This window comes from Pseudophryne corroboree, chromosome 4, assembly GCF_028390025.1.
Source record: "Pseudophryne corroboree isolate aPseCor3 chromosome 4, aPseCor3.hap2, whole genome shotgun sequence".
Lineage (NCBI taxonomy): Eukaryota > Metazoa > Chordata > Amphibia > Anura > Myobatrachidae > Pseudophryne > Pseudophryne corroboree.
In genome coordinates, this window is record NC_086447.1 from 466867695 (window position 1) to 466881441 (window position 13747).

General features: G+C 50.2%; 1 protein-coding gene across 1 annotated transcript in view; it reads left to right on the forward strand.

Moving 5' to 3' along the window:
* The window catches only part of TSTD3 (thiosulfate sulfurtransferase like domain containing 3), a 96279-nt gene that overhangs the window by 4963 nt on the left and 77569 nt on the right, over positions 1–13747 (forward strand). The window lies entirely within an intron of this gene.

Genomic DNA, 13747 nt, shown 5'->3' on the forward strand with positions numbered 1-13747 from the left:
TGAGAAGGGACCTGCTACAACAGGGTCCCTGTCTCTTTCAAGACTTACCGCGGCTGCGTTTGACGGCATGGCGGTTGAACGCCAGATCCTAAAAGGGAAAGGCATTCCAGAAGAAGTCATTCCTACCTTGATTAAGGCAAGGAAGGAAGTCACCGCGAAACATTATCACCGCATTTGGCGAAAATATGTCGCGTGGTGCGAGGATCGGAGTGTTCCGACGGAGGAATTTCAACTGGGTCGTTTCCTACATTTCCTACAATCAGGATTGTCTATGGGTCTCAAATTGAGATCTATTAAGGTTCAAATTTCGGCCCTGTCAATATTCTTCCAAAAAGAATTGGCCTCAGTTCCTGAGGTACAGACTTTTGTTAAAGGAGTACTGCATATACAGCCTCCTGTGGTGCCTCCGGTGGCACCGTGGGATCTAAATGTCGTTTTAGATTTCCTCAAATCCCATTGGTTTGAACCATTGAAAAAGGTGGATTTTAAATATCTCACATGGAAAGTGACTATGTTACTGGCCCTGGCTTCCGCCAGGAGAGTATCTGAATTGGCGGCTTTTATCTTATAAAAGCCCTTATCTAATCTTCCATTCGGATAGGGCAGAACTGAGGACTCGTCCGCATTTTCTCCCTAAGGTGGTATCAGCGTTTCACCTGAACCAACCTATTGTGGTGCCTGCGGCCACTGGCGACTTGGAGGACTCCAAGTTGTTGGACGTTGTCAGAGCCTTAAAAATATACATTTCAAGCACGGCTGAAGTCAGAAAATCTGACTCGCTGTTGATACTATATGCACCCAACAAGTTGGGTGCCCCTGCTTCTAAGCAGACGATTGCTCGTTGGATTTGTAACACAATTCAACTTGCTCATTCTGTGGCAGGCCTGCCACAGCCTAAATCTGTTAAGGCCCATTCCACAAGGAAGGTGGGCTCATCTTGGGCGGCTGCCCGAGGGGTCTCGGCATTACAATTCTGCCGAGCAGCTACGTGGTCGGGGGAAAACACGTTTGTAAAATTCTACAAATTTGATACCCTGGCAAAAGAGGACTTGGAATTCTCTCATTCGGTGCTGCAGAGTCATCCGCACTCTCCCGCCCGTTTGGGAGCTTTGGTATAATCCCCATGGTCCTTTCAGGAACCCCAGCATCCACTTAGGACGATAGAGAAAATAAGAATTTACTTACCGATAATTCTATTTCTCGGAGTCCGTAGTGGATGCTGGGCGCCCATCCCAAGTGCGGATTATCTGCAATACTGTACATAGTTATTGCTAACAAATTCGGGTTATATTGTTAAGGAGCCATCTTTAAGAGGCTCTTTCTGTTATCATACTGTTAACTGGGTTTAGATCACAAGTTGTACGGTGTGATTGGTGTGGCTGGTATGAGTCTTACCCGGGATTCAAATTGCCTCCCTTATTGTGTACGCTCGTCCGGGCACAGTACCTAACTGGAGTCTGGAGGAGGGTCATAGGGGGAGGAGCCAGTGCACACCACCTGATCTGGTAAAAGCTTTACTTTTTTTGTGCCCTGTCTCCTGCGGAGCCGCTATTCCCCATGGTCCTTTCAGGAACCCCAGCATCCACTACGGACTCCGAGAAATAGAATTATCGGTAAGTAAATTCTTATTTTTGCAGGTCTCCTCACAGAATCACAAGTGACATAATTAGCTCCACCTGTGGACCTTTTAAAATGTGTCAATGAGTAATTAATGCACCTGCTGGGTTACCTGCAAAACATGCACTGTGTGGGGTCCTGAGGACCGAGTTTGAGAACCACTGCACTAGACGATATTGTAAAAGATCTCTCTTAGATTGGCCCTTCTGAGCGGGAGCTTTTACTTTCTCTAACGTCCTAGTGGATGCTGGGGACTCCGTAAGGACCATGGGGAATAGACGGGCTCCGCAGGAGACAGGGCACTTTAAGAAAGAATTAGAATACTGGTGTGCACTGGCTCCTCCCTCTATGTCTCTCCTCCAGACCTCAGTTTGAATCTGTGCCCGGACGAGTTGGGTGCACCTTAGTGAGCTCTCCTGAGCTTGCTAAATAGAAAGTATTTTGTTAGGATTTTTTATTTTCAGAGAGATCTGCTGGCAACAGACTCTCTGCTACGTGGGACTGAGGGGAGAGAAGCAGCCCTACTCACTAGAAGATAGGTCCTGCTTCTTAGGCTACTGGACACCATTAGCTCCAGAGGGATCGTACACAGGAACGCACCCTTGGTCGTCCGATCCCGGAGCTGCGCCGCCGTCCCCCTCGCAGAGCCAGAAGCCGGCGTGAGAAGCAAGAAGACTTCGAAATCAGCGGGACAGAAGACCGCCGCTGAGGGGGCGGGGCTTCTTCCTCAGCACTCACCAGCACCATTTTCTCTCCACAGCTCCGCTGAGAGGACGCTCCCCAGGCTCTCCCCTGCAGAATCACGGTAGAAAGAGGGTAAAAAGAGAGGGGGGGCACATAAATTTGGCGCAAAAACAGTTATACAGCAGCTACTGGGTTAACACTAAGTTACTGTGTGACTCCTGGGTAATATAGCGCTGGGGTGTGTGCTGGCATACTCTCTCTCTGTCTCTCCAAAAGGCCTTGTGGGGGAACTGTCTTCAAATAGAGCATCCCCTGTGTGTGTGGTGTGTCGGTACGCTTGTGTCGGCATGTTTGACGAGGAAGGCTATGTGGAAACAGAGAGGGTACAAATGAATGTGGGGTCGCCGCCGACACCCGATTGGATGGATATGTGGAAGGTTTTAAATGATAATGTTAATTCCTTGCATAAAAGGTTGGATAAAGCTGAAGCCTTGGGACAGTCAGGGTCTCAACCCATGCCTGATCCTACAGCGCAGAGGCCGTCAGGGTCTCAGAAGCGACCACTATTCAAAATTGTTGACACGGATATCGACACGGATACTGACTCCAGTGTCGATGGTGATGATGCAAAGTTGCAGCCTAAAATGGCTAAAGCCATCCGCTACATGATTATAGCAATGAAAGATGTGTTACACATCACAGAGGAAACCCCAGTCCCTGACAAGAGGGTTTATATGTATGGGGAAAAAAGGCAAGAGGTGACCTTTCCCCCTTCACATGAGTTATGTGAAAAGGCTTGGGAATCTCCAGATAGGAATCTGCAGATTTCCAAACGGATGCTTATGGCGTATCCTTTCCCGCCAACGGACAGGTTACGCTGGGAATCCGCCCCTAGGGTAGACAAAGCTTTAACACGCTTATCCAAGAGGGTAGCCCTGCCGTCACAGGATACGGCCACCCTAAAAGATGCTGCAGATAGAAAGCAGGAGGGTATCCTGAAATCCATTTATACACATTCAGGTACCCTGCTAAGGCCGGCAATTGCGTCGGCCTGGATGTGTAGTGCTGTAGCAGCATGGACAGATACCTTATCGGAGGAACTTGATATCTTGGACAAGGATACTATAATACTGACCCTGGGGCATATAAAAGACGCTGTCCTATATATGAGAGATGCCCAAAGAGACATTAGCCTACTGGGCTCTAGAATAAATGCTATGTCGATTTCTGCCAGAAGGGTCCTGTGGACTCGGCAATGGACAGGCGATGCCGACTCAAAAAAGCACATGGAGGTTTTACCTTATAAGGGTGAGGAATTGTTTGGGGACGGTCTCTTGGACCTGGTCTCCACAGCTACGGCTGGAAAGTCAAATTTTTTGCCATATATTCCCTCACAACCTAAGAAAGCACCGTATTCCCAAATGCAGTCCTTTCGCTCACAGATAGGCAAGAAAGTCCGAGGTGCGTCCTTTCTTGCCAGAGGCAGGGGTAGAGGAAAGAAGCTGCACAATACAGCTAGTTCCCAGGAACAGAAGTCCTCCCCGGCTTCCACTAAATCCACCGAATGACGCTGGGGCTCCACAGGCGGAGCCAGGCCCGGTGGGGGCGCGTCTCCGAAATTTCAGCCACAAGTGGGTTCACTCACAGGTGGATCCCTGGGCTATAGAGATTGTGTCTCAGGGATACAAGCTGGAATTCGAAGTGATGCCCCCTCACCGTTACCTCAAATCGGCCCTGCCAACTTCCCCCATAGAGAGGGAAATAGTGTTAGCTGCAATTCACAAATTGCATCTCCAGCAGGTGGTGGTAAAGTTTCCCCTCCTTCAACAGGGAAGGGGTTACTATTCGACAATGTTTGTGGTACCGAAACCGGACGGTTCGGTAAGACCCATATTGAATTTAAAATCCCTGAATATATACCTGAAAAGGTTCAAGTTCAAGATGGAATCGCTCAGTGCGGTCATGACAAGCCTGGAGGAGGGGGATTTTATGGTGTCTCTGGACATAAAGGATGCTTATCTTCATGTCCCCATTTATCCACCTCATCAGGAGTACCTCAGATTTGTGGTACAGGATTGTCATTGCCAATTCCAGACGTTGCCGTTTGGTCTGTCCACGGCACCGAGAATATTTACCAAGGTAATGGCAGAAATGATGGTGCTCCTGCGAAAGCAAGGAGTCACAATTATCCCATACTAGGACGATCTCCTCTAAAAGGCGAGGTCCAGAGAGCAGTTGCTGATCAGTGTAGCACGCTCTCGGGAAGTGTTACAACAGCACGGCTGGATTCTGAATATTCCAAATTCGCAGCTGATTCCTACGACGTGTCTGCCCTTCCTGGGCATGATTCTGGACACAGACCAGAAGAAGGTTTTTCTCCCGACAGAGAAGGCGCAGGAACTCATGACACTGGTCAGAGACCTCTTAAAATCAAAACAGGTGTCAGTGCATCACTGCACGAGAGTCCTGGGAAAGATGGTGGCGTCATACGAGGCCATTCGCTTCGGCAGGTTCCATGCGAGGACCTTTCAGTGGGATCTGTTGGACAAGTGGTCCGGATCGCATCTTCAGATGCATCGGCTGATCACCCTGTCCCCGAGGGCCAGGGTGTCTCTTCTGTGGTGGCTGCAGAGTGCTCACCTTCTCGAGGGCCGCAGATTCGGCATTCAGGACTGGGTCCTGGTGACCACGGATGCAAGCCTCCGAGGGTGGGGGGCAGTCACACAGGGAAGAAATTTCCAGGGTCTGTGGTCAAGTCAGGAGACTTGCCTTCACATCAACCTCCTGGAACTAAGGGCCATATACAACGCCCTAAGTCAAGCGGCGACCTTGCTTCGCGACCAATCGGTGCGGATTCAATCAGACAACATCACCGCAGTGGCTCATGTAAACCGTCAAGGCGGCACAAGGAGCAGGGTGGCGATGGCGGAAGCCACCAGAATTCTTCGATGGGCACTGGTGACACCGTGGGTGTTCTAGTCGGTTTATGTGTTTCCTCCTCTTCCTCTCATACCCAAGGTGCTGAGAATCATAAGAAAAAGTGGAGTGAGAACAATACTCATTGTTCCGGATTGGCCAAGAAGGACTTGGTATCCAGAGCTACAAGAAATGCTCACAGAGGACCGATGGCCTCTGCCTCTAAGGCAGGATATGTTGCAGCAGGGGCCCTGTCTGTTCCAAGACTTACCGCGGCTGCGTTTGACGGCATGGCGGTTGAACGCCGGATCCTAGCAGAAAAAGGCATTCCGGATGAGGTTAATCCTACGCTAATAAAGGCTAGGAAGGACGTGACGGCTAAACATTATCACCGTATATGGCGAAAATATGATGCTTGGTGCGAGGCCAGGAATGCCCCTACAGAGGAATTCCAGCTGGGCCGTTTCCTTCACTTCCTACAGTCGGGAGTGACTTTGGGCCTAAAATTGGGGTCCATTAAGGTCCAGATTTTGGCCCTATCCATTTTCTTTCAAAAAGAACTGTCTTCTCTTCCTGAAGTTCAGACGTTTGTAAAGGGAGTGCTGCATATTCAGCCCCCGTTTGTGCCTCCAGTGGCACCTTGGGATCTTAACGTGGTGTTGAGTTTCCTGAAATCACACTGGTTTGAGCCACTTAAAACCGTGGAGTTAAAATATCTCACGTGGAAGGTGGTCATGCTATTAGCCTTGGCTTCAGCTAGGCGTGTGTCAGAATTGGCGGCTTTGTCACATAAAAGCCCCTATCTGGTTTTCTCTAACGTCCTAGTGGATGCTGGGGAATCCGTAAGGACCATGGGGAATAGATGGGCTCCGCAGGAGACTGGGCACTCTAAGAAAGATTTAGTACTAATGGTGTGCACTGGCTCCTCCCTCTATGCCCCTCCTCCAGACCTCAGTTAGAATCTGTGCCCGGACAGAGCTGGGTGCATTTTAGTGAGCTCTCCTGAGCTTGCTAATAAGAAAGTATTTTAGTTAGGTTTTTTTTATTTTCAGAGAGCTTCTGCTGGCAACAGACTCTCTGCTACGTGGGACTGAGGGGAGAGAAGCAAACCTACTAACTGCGGCTAGGTTGCGCTTCTTAGGCTACTGGACACCATTAGCTCCAGAGGGATCGAACACAGGAACCTAACCTTGGTCGTCCGTTCCCGGAGCCGCGCCGCCGTCCGCCTCGCAGAGCCAGAAGACAGAAGCCGGCGGGTTGAAGCAAGAAGACGTCAAAATCGGCGGCAGAAGACTCCTGTCTTCATATGAGGTAGCGCACAGAACTGCAGCTGTGCACCATTGCGCCGACACTAACCCACACACTCCGGTCACTGTAGGGTGCAGGGAGCAGGGGGGGGGCGCCCTGGGCAGCAATTAAGTACCTCCTGGCAAAAGCAGCATATATACAGTTGGACACTGTTATATGCATGAGCCCCCGCCATTAATTTCACACAAAATCGCGGCACAGAAGCCCGCCGCTGAGGGGGCGGGGCCTTCTTCCTCAGCACTCACCAGGGCCATTTTCTCTCCACAGCTCCACTGAGAGGAAGCTCCCCAGGCTCTCCCCTGCAGACTCACGGTAGAAAGGGTAAAAAGAGAGGGGGGGCACATAAATTTAGCGCATTAATCATATATACAGCAGCTACTGGGTAAACACTAAGTTACTGTGTGATTCCTGGGTCATATAGCGCTGGGGTGTGTGCTGGCATACTCTCTCTCTGTCTCTCCAAGATGCCTTGTGGGGGTCCTGTCCTCATATAGAGCATCCCCTGTGTGTGTGGTGTGTCGGTACGCGTGTGTCGACATGTTTGACGAAGGCTATGTGGAGGCAGAGCAAGTGCAGATGAATGACGTGTCTCCGCCGACAGCGCCGACACCTGATTGGATGGATATGTGGAAGGTGTTAAATGATAATGTAAACTCCTTGCATAAAAGGTTGGATAAAGCTGATGCCATGGGACAGTCGGGGTCTCAGCCCATGCCTGATCCTACAGCGCAGAGGCCGTCAGGGTCTCAGAAGCGCCCACTATCCAATATTGTTGACACAGATATCGACACGGATTCTGACTCCAGTGTCGATGAGGATGATGCAAACTTGCAGCCTAAAATGGCTAAAGCCATCCGCTACATGATTATAGCAATGAAGGATGTTTTGCACATATCAGAGGTAAACCATGTCCCTGACAAGAGGGTTTATATGTATGGGGAGAAAAAGCAAGAGGTGACTTTTCCCCCTTCACATGAGTTAAATGAATTATGTGAAAAAGCGTGGGATTCACCCGATAGGAAAGTGCTGATTTCCAAAAGGTTACTTATGGCGTACCCTTTCCCGCCAACGGACAGGGTGCGCTGGGAATCCTCCCCTAGGGTAGATAAAGCTCTGACACGCTTATCTAAGAAGGTGGCCCTGCCGTCGCAGGATACGGCCGCCCTAAAGGATCCTGCAGATAGGAAGCAGGAAAGTATCCTGAAGTCTGTTTATACACATTCAGGTACTCTACTGAGGCCGGCAATTGCGTCGGCCTGGATGTGTAGTGCTGTAGCAGCATGGACAGATAATCTGTCTGAGGAAATGGATACCTTAGACAAGGATACCATTTTACTGACCCTGGGGCATATAAAAGACGCTGTCCTATATATGAGGGATGCCCAGAGGGACATTTGCCTACTGGACTCTAGAATAAATGCAATGTCAATTTCTGCCAGAAGGGTCCTGTGGACTCGGCAATGGACAGGTGATGCCGACTCCAAAAAGCACATGGAGGTTTTACCTTACAAGGGTGAGGAATTGTTTGGGGACGGCCACTCGGACCTAGTTTCCACAGCTACGGCTGGGAAGTCAAATTTTTTGCCATATATTCCCTCACAGCCTAAGAAAGCACCATATTACCAAATGCAGTCCTTTCGATCACAAAGAAGCAAGAAGGTCAGAGGTGCGTCCCTTCTTGCCAGAGGCAGGGGTAGAGGAAAGAAGCTGCACCATACAGCTAGTTCCCAGGAACAGAAGTCCTCCCCGGCTTCCACTAAATCCACCGCATGACGCTGGGGCTCCACAGGAGCCAGGAGCGGTGGGGGCGCGTCTCCGAAATTTCAGCCACCAGTGGGTTCGCTTACAGGTGGATCCCTGGGCTATACAAATTGTGTCTCAGGGATACAAGCTGGAATTCGAAGTGATGCCCCCTCACCGTTACCTCAAATCGGCCCTGCCAGCTTCCCCCATGGAACGGGAAGTAGTGTTAGCGGCAATTCACAAGTTATATTTCCAGCAGGTGGTGGTAAAGGTTCCCCTCCTTCAACAAGGAAGAGGATACTATTCCACAATGTTTGTGGTACCGAAACCGGACGGTTCGGTCAGACCCATATTGAATTTAAAGTCCCTGAACATTTATCTGAAAAGATTCAAGTTCAAGATGGAATCGCTCAGAGCGGTCATTGCAAGCCTGGAAGAGGGGGATTTTATGGTGTCTCTGGACATCAAGGATGCTTACTTGCATGTCCCCATTTATCCACCTCATCAGGAGTACCTCAGATTTGTGGTACAGGACTGTCATTACCAATTCCAGACGTTGCCGTTTGGTCTGTCCACGGCACCGAGAATATTTACCAAGGTAATGGCAGAAATGATGGTGCTCCTTCGAAAGCAAGGAGTCACAATTATCCCATACTTGGACGATCTCCTCATAAAGGCGAGGTCCAGAGAGCAGTTGCTGATCAGCGTAGCACACTCTCAGGAAGTGTTGCAACAGCACGGCTGGATTCTGAATATCCCAAAGTCGCAGCTGATTCCTACAACGCGTCTGCCTTTTCTGGGCATGATTCTGGACACGGACCAGAAGAAGGTGTTTCTCCCGGCGGAGAAGGGTCAAGAGCTTGTGACTCTAGTCAGAGACCTCTTAAAACCGAAACAGGTGTCGGTGCATCGCTGCACGCGAGTCCTGGGAAAGATGGTGGCATCATACGAAGCCATTCCCTTCGGCAGGTTTCATGCGAGGATCTTTCAGTGGGATCTGTTGGACAAGTGGTCCGGATCGCATCTTCAGATGCATCGGCTGATCACCCTGTCCCCGAGGGCCAGGGTGTCTCTTCTGTGGTGGCTACAGAGTGCTCACCTTCTCGAGGGCCGCAGGTTCGGCATACAGGACTGGGTCCTGGTGACCACGGATGCGAGCCTCCGAGGGTGGGGGGCAGTCACTCAGGGAATACATTTCCAAGGGTTGTGGTCAAGTCAGGAGGCTTGTCTGCACATAAATATCCTGGAACTAAGGGCCATATACAATGCCCTGAGTCAAGCGGAGCCTCTGCTTCGCAACCAACCGGTGCTGATTCAGTCAGACAACATCACCGCAGTGGCTCATGTAAACCGCCAGGGCGGCACAAGAAGCAGAGTGGCGATGGCGGAAGCCACCAGGATTCTTCGTTGGGCGGAGAATCACGTGCAAGCACTGTCAGCAGTGTTCATTCCGGGAGTGGACAACTGGGAAGCAGACTTCCTCAGCAGGCACGACCTCCACCCGGGAGAGTGGGGACTTCATCACGAAGTCTAACTCGGATTACAAATCGATGGGAACTGCCACAGGTAGACATGATGGCGTCCCGTCTCAACAAAAAGCTACAAACAAGAGACCCTCAGGCGATAGCTGTGGACGCACTGGTAACACCGTGGGTGTTCCAGTCGGTCTATGTGTTTCCTCCTCTTCCTCTCATACCCAAGGTACTGAGAATCGTAAGAAAAAGAGGAGTGAGAACAATACTCATTGTTCCGGATTGGCCAAGAAGGACTTGGTACCCGGAACTGCAAGAAATGCTTACGGAGGACCCATGGCCTCTGCCTCTCAGACAGGACCTGTTGCAACAGGGGCCCTGTCTGTTCCAAGACTTACCGCGGCTACGTTTGACGGCATGGCGGTTGAACGCATGATCCTAGCGGAAAAAGGCATTCCGGAGGAAGTTATTCCTACGCTGATAAAGGCTAGGAAGGACGTGACGGCAAGACACTATCACCGTATATGGCGAAAATATGTTGCCTGGTGTGAGGCCAGGAAGGCCCCTACAGAGGAATTCCAGCTGGGCCGGTTCCTGCACTTCCTACAGTCTGGAGTGACTATGGCCCTGAAGTTGGGGTCCATAAAGGTCCAGATTTCGGCCCTATCCATTTTCTTTCAAAAGGAACTGGCTTCTCTTCCTGAAGTTCAGACGTTTGTTAAGGGAGTGCTGCATATTCAGCCCCCTTTTGTGCCACCAGTGGCACCTTGGGATCTCAACGTGGTGTTGGGTTTCCTGAAATCCCACTGGTTTGAGCCACTTAAGACCGTGGAGCTAAAGTATCTCACATGGAAGGTGGTCATGCTTATTGGCCTTAGCTTCAGCTAGGCGTGTGTCAGATTTGGCGGCTTTGTCATGTAAAAGCCCCTATCTGGTTTTCCATATGGACAGGGCAGAATTACGGACTCGTCCGCAATTTCTGCCGAAGGTGGTGTCATCTTTTCATTTGAACCAACCTATTGTGGTGCCTGCGGCTACTCGTGACTTGGTGGATTCCAAGTTGCTTGATGTAGTCAGGGCTTTGAAGATCTATGTAGCCAGGACGGCTGGAGTCAGGAAGACTGACTCGCTGTTTATCCTGTATGCATCCAACAAGCTGGGTGCTCCTGCTTCAAAGCAAACCATTGCTCGCTGGATCTGTAGCACGATTCAGCAGGCTCATTCTGCCGCTGGTTTGCCGCATCCAAAATCAGTGAAAGCCCATTCCACAAGGAAAGTGGGCTCTTCTTGGGCGGCTGCCCGAGGGGTCTCGGCATTACAGCTTTGCCGAGCAGCTACTTGGTCGGGTACAAACACATTTGCTAAGTTCTACAAGTTTGATACCCTGGCTGAGGAGGACCTTGTGTTTGCCCATTCGGTGCTGCAGAGTCATCTGCACTCTCCCGCCCGTTTGGGAGCTTTAATATAATCCCCATGGTCCTTACGGAGTCCCCAGCATCCACTAGGACGTTAGAGAAAATAAGATTTTACTCACCGGTAAATCTATTTCTCGTAGTGGATGCTGGGCGCCCGTCCCAAGTGCGGACTTTCTGCAATACGTGTACATAGTTATTGCTTAATAAAGGGTTATGTTATGTGGGCATCCATTGTTGATGCTCTGTTGTGGTTCATACTGTTGACTGGGTAAGTTTATCACAAGTTATACGGTGTGATTGGTGTGGCTGGTATGAGTCTTACCCTGGATTCCAAAATCCTCTCCTTATAATGTCAGCTCTTCCGGGCACAGTTTCCTTAACTGAGGTCTGGAGGAGGGGCATAGAGGGAGGAGGCAGTGCACACCAGTAGTACTAAATCTTTCTTAGTGCCCAGTCTCCTGCGGAGCCCGTCTATTCCCCATGGTCCTTACGGAGTCCCCAGCATCCACTACGGACTACGAGAAATAGATTTACCGGTGAGTAAAATCTTATTTTCCATATGGACAGGGCAGAATTGCGGACTCGTCCACAATTTCTGCCAAAAGTGGTGTCATCTTTTCATATGAACCAACCTATTGTGGTGCCTGTGGCTACTCGTGACTTGGAGGATTCCGAGTTACTAGATGTAGTCAGGGCTTTGAAGGTTTATGTAGCCAGAACGGCTAGAGTCAGGAAAACTGAGTCGCTGTTTATCCTGTATGCATCCAACAAGCTGGGTGCTCCTGCTTCAAAGCAAACTATTGCTCGCTGGATCTGTAACACGATTCAGCAGGCTCATTCTGCGGCTGGCTTGCCGCTTCCAAAATCAGTAAAAGCCCATTCCACTAGGAAGGTGGGCTCTTCTTGGGCGGCTGCCCGAGGGGTCTCAGCATTACAGCTTTGCCGAGCGGCTACTTGGTCAGGTTCAAACACCTTTGCAAAGTTCTACAAGTTTGATACCCTGGCTGAGGAGGACCTTGTGTTTGCTCATTCGGTGCTGCAGAGTCATCCGCACTCTCCCGCCCGTTTGGGAGCTTTGGTATAATCCCCATGGTCCTTACGGAGTCCCCAGCATCCACTAGGACGTTAGAGAAAATAAGATTTTACTTACCGGTAAATCTATTTCTCGTAGTCCGTAGTGGATGCTGGGCGCCCGTCCCAAGTGCGGACTTCTTCTGCAATACTTGTATATAGTTATTGCTTAAATAAGGGTTATGTTATGGTTGCATCAGGGTTATCTGATGCTCTGTTGTTGTTCATGCTGTTGACTGGTTAAGTTTATCACAAGTTATACGGTGTGATTGGTGTGACTGGTTTGAGTCTTACCCTGGATTCCAAAATCCTTTCCTTGTACTGTCAGCTCTTCCGGGCACAGTTTCCTTAACTGAGGTCTGGAGGAGGGACATAGAGGGAGGAGCCAGTGCACACCAGTATCCTAATTCTTTCTTAAAGTGCCCTGTCTCCTGCTGAGCCCGTCTATTCCCCATGGTCCTTACGGAGTCCCCAGCATCCACTACGGACTACGAGAAATAGATTTACCGGTAAGTAAAATCTTATTTTCTCGTCTAGTGTGTATGGGTCCGTAACCCTAACCCCCCCAGGGTGCCGGGATTGTGATTCTAGTCAGGTTGCCGGCATTACGAGCAGTATCAGGATTCCGGAGTCGACACTTTGACGGGATCCCGATGGCCTTCAACGACCACACCTGCAGGGTCACAAGGTGGTACCGTATGAAAAGCCTTACTTGTTTGATAAACAATGTTCCCAATTTTGAATACATTTACAGAATATAAATTAAGGGCCCTACACACTTATGGGCCCTACACATTACCCAACCCGCCACCGAGCTGCTCGACGGCGGATATGGCCGGCGGGGAGGGTAGTGAAGTTGAAGAATGAAGAGTGGTGAGTACTGAGCCGGCGTCCCGGCTAGTGGGGCGCCGGCCATTATGGCGGCATGAGAGTACGGAGACGCACGGTTTCTACATGGGGCGGAATGCGTCTCTGGACACAGTACACAACTGCCTCCCCGTACACAGTACCCATACTGGCACAATAGCCTTAAAACGTTTTTTCTCCATTTTAAGCACCAGATTCCTCAGCCAGTATAAAAAAAAAGCGGGAAGACCGCGCCATTGAAGGTCCGGGCTTCACTATAAGAGGATCCAGCAGCTCACCAGCACCATTTTTCCTCTGCAGTGAACATAGACGCTGACAGGACAGGGACATGCCGCTCCTCCAGTGTGACTCCAGATGACCTCAGCGGTACCAGAGGGTCATAGCAGGGGGGCAGCGACTATTAGTGTACTAAGTCCCCTATCAGGGTACTTATACCCCTTTTCCACATATGTACCGTGTCCGATTCGGGATGTTTAACACAGCTACAACCCGTGTCGGCTCCCCCGTTTCCACTACACTTCGACACGGGTTATTCCCGTGTCTGATCTGTTTCCACCTAACCCGGGTAAGCTCTGTAAAAGCCTATTGCTGTCATTACAAATGGACTTTTTACTGTCTCATCAAGATGATGTCATCAAAAGGGAGGGGTGGGGT